At 39.8% G+C, this 3726-nt stretch overlaps 1 pseudogene; it reads right to left on the bottom strand.

Annotated features, from left to right (window-relative positions):
- Nucleotides 1-2718: 2718 nt before the first annotated feature.
- LOC109381127 (40S ribosomal protein S3a pseudogene) lies at nt 2719-3516 on the bottom strand (annotated as a pseudogene).
- Nucleotides 3517-3726: the final 210 nt, after the last annotated feature.

Here is a 3726-nt window from a genome sequence, read left to right as displayed (position 1 = left end):
TACTTGTTGCATGGAGTATTACATGCCAGGCACTTAATCAGTTTTTAAAAAATATTATATCCCCATTTTACAGATGAGAAACTTGAGACAGAATAAAGTTAAGTAAGTTATGTAAAGTTACACAACCAGGAGAATAGACTCATAATTAGATCCCAGACAAATTTGGCTTCAGTACCTGTGATCGTTTTTTTTTTTTTTTAAGATTTTTTTTTTATTGGGGAATTGAGGGATGGGAACAGTGCTAGGGAATTGGGGGAAGGGGAACAGACAAGTTGCTGTCTTTTTGTTCTTCAGTCTAGTTGTGGAGGACGTTACTTCACTGGCCCAAGTTAGCACCATCATTGCGCTCTTCCTGGGGGAGGCAGATCAGTCACCGGCTTCTGGACGGCCGCTCACTGCGGCTGCTGGCCGCTCACGCTGGCTGCTGCCCACACACGGAAGCCCATGGCAACCCACTACCACAGGGGCTGCAGCCTACGCTGTCACCGGCGACTCACAGCTGCCCAGCTCCAGGTTGAGCTGTTGTTCAGCATCTTAGCTGTAGAGGGCAGTGTCACTGGCCCTCATATGTGGGATCTGAACCGGGGCCCTCTGGCGTCCCAAGCCAGTTCTAAACCAACGTGCCACTCGGCTGGCCCAGTACCTGTGATCTTAACCATTCAACTAATAACAGTAGCAGCATAAATGATTTAGCCACCTAAGTTTCTTCTCTCCTTCATTCCCCATTAGAAAGCATATGTTTATTAAAAGGGGACATTGTTAACTAGTCATACTTCTGAACTACCAGCTCTTTATATTGCCTTGACTCTGCAGATCTGTAAGGTAGCATGTCCCTACCTTGAAACTCATCATTAAACACTGCTTCCTTTGGGCTCTGTCATTCAGCCCCCCTCTTTCTCCATACAGAGCATCTTTTTCTATCATTTGTAACATTATAGTCTCAAATCTGTTTTCTTTACCCCTAGTCCTTCAGACCCCACTATTTCACCCAGTCCATTGGCCAATTTTTGCCTGCACATAATTCCCTGAATAATATTTCTAATTCATTCTGTTTGTCTTAACTCATCACTTTACCTTTTTCTTTAAAACTAGACCTTTCACCTATTGTCATCCCAAGGAAGAGCATGACTCAGACCATACTGGTGTCGCTTTTTCCTTTTCCACCCTTTGCAATATGAGTATAATGATACTGGCCTTTCCTTTTATATATATATATAAATACATAGAAAAAGCACTTCAGAAAATTTAACATGCTGTAGAAATTTATGAGATTGTTGTTACTTGCAAGTGGAAATTAAGTTAAAGATTAAGTTTTGGTTGATTCACCTTTTCTGCACCATATCTATAGGTGGGTTATTTATTTGTAAAGCCTTTCAAGACAACTAAAACACAGCATCATTTGCCTCTAAATTTCTTATCAGATAGTATAAGTCTGGAATTTCAGCTGACTCAGCAATTGCTGTTTCTCTCTTCATGTGCGGACTGTATCCTGTTTCTACAATGATGAGCTCTCTCCAAACTACTTACCTTTTTCAGATCATCTCATTGTAACTGATACTGACACTTGGTGTTTTTCATTACAGAACATTGTGTTTTGTACAATATGGTAGATGTTTAAAATGTAAAATTTGTTCCTTTTATAACATCTATGTGATAGTTCACTTTTTAAGGGTCATGCTACCTATGAAGGTGAACCATCAGTGGTACATTGAAACTTCATTTGGAGGAATTCATCATGTGTAACCTTTTATAATTTTTAAAAATATGAATGAGGGACCTTACTTTTGAGAACAGTAATAGCCTATGGCTAAGTTTTAATGATTTGTGCTTTTTGGCTTTCTTTTTTTTTTTTTTCTTAGCTGAGCCATCCTGTCACCTGTTGGCAGCTCAGCGGCAGCTCAGCTTGGGCCGGGACTCGAACCACTGTTGCTCAGAGCTCAAACTCTTGAGCGAGCTCTTAACTAACTGAGCCACTCGGCCGGCCCTTGGCTTTCTTAACAGTCAGTCTCAAAACATTGTATGTCTCTTGTTTCTTGTTGTCTTAAATACATTTCTTATCTATTTCATCACTGAAGCAGACTTTCCATTTTCTTTGCATTGTTATGTGTCTCTCTTTCACGTTTCATGGTCCCTCTTTTCATTTCTTCTAGCTTGACCTAGATGCTCTGGAATCATCTTTTTCCTTTATTCCCTTTGTCTACTAGATTTTATCTTCCTTTAGTATGTTTCATATTTTCCATTCTCCATTTCTCAATAGTATAGACATTCATCATCTCATGCCTGGATTAATAAAATAGCCTCTTAGCCAGTGTTCTTTTCTCTAGTTTTTATTCAGCCTTTTTGCCAGACTAACCTGACTAGTTTAATTTATTGCTTCTATGTGCCAGACATATGCCAGATACTTAGTATATGTAGAAGGAATGATAGATTGAATAGTTCTCCTTTGCCTGCTATATCGAGTCCCAGACTTGTTTTCCAGCTTTATTGAGATTTGATTGACATATAACATTGTGTAAGTTTAAGGTGTGCAACATGTTGATCTAGTCCCAAACTTCTTTAATTGGTCTTCCATAGCTTCCATGGTCTGGCCCCATTCTATATCTTCAACATTGTTTCCCACTACTTCCCAACAAGCATCTAAAATATTTTTGCCATTATCATAATTTTTTTTTTAAACATCAAGAACAGGTTTTATTTGTCGTCATGAAAAGTTGGATTTCAAACAGATTTTTGGACTGGGAGCTTGTATCTATTAGCTTGTACAACTTTAGCACCTGTCTCATCCCCGGTAGCTTTGCCAGAACTGCTTCCTTCACCACAAAACTCCATGAGTTTTCCCAATTCAAATGTGGGCTTCTTCAGCATTTTGACTTTTCTAACAAAAGACATCATGGAGCAGATAAATAGATTGGCAAGCCTTTTCTATGTCTTTTCCAATGCTACCGGAATCAATGTATTGACCACTTCTTTCAAGTCATTTGTCTGCACCTCTCGGGTCATGATTTCCATCATCTTCTTCTGGATTTGGCGGACCTGTTGATGCTGAGCATAAGAGGTCTCCCGACTCTGATTGTTGCGTTTTTTAGTGAAACCAACACAGAATAGACGAAGCAAATAACCATTGGTAGTCTTGACATCCACATGAGCTTCAGACATGGTTGGCCATGTTTTGACCATGGAGCGTTTTGACCATTTTGTCACGGGTGAGATCCATGCCATGGAAATTAGGCAGTTTTTGCCTTGAACATCCTCAGTAATTACCTTGAATTTTCTAAATGCAACGTCATCATTCTGCAGATCAGCTAGGCTCACTTCAAAAACACGACCCTTGAGACCATCAGATGTGATTTTGATTCCTTGAGTTCTCATGACTAGTATTTCCCCAATATTTCTTACATGGAGCATAGCTGGTGCTTTCACATCATACCAATCTTTCTTAGAAAATGGGTCAGTCATTTTCTTCTTGACTCCCTTCTTGCCGCCTTTCGTAAGGTGCTTGTTCTTGCTGACCACCATGGTGTTGCTCAGAGAGCCAAAGGTGCCTTTATCATAATTCTTAATTCTTCCTGCCTTTTTGCCTTTGCTGTCCTCCACATTCCCTACCCCGACTTGAAATGCCTTCTCTCAATTTATTTGTATTAAATAGGATTGAGGCAGAAAACCGATGGCACACTGGAATAGGTAATTGAGGAAAGTTTGATGAAGAAGCTGTTTACAAAGTTGTGG

The sequence above is a fragment of the Hipposideros armiger genome, unplaced genomic scaffold, assembly GCF_001890085.2.
Source record: "Hipposideros armiger isolate ML-2016 unplaced genomic scaffold, ASM189008v1 scaffold_44, whole genome shotgun sequence".
NCBI lineage: Eukaryota > Metazoa > Chordata > Mammalia > Chiroptera > Hipposideridae > Hipposideros > Hipposideros armiger.
This window is presented reverse-complemented; position numbering and strand designations above follow the sequence as displayed.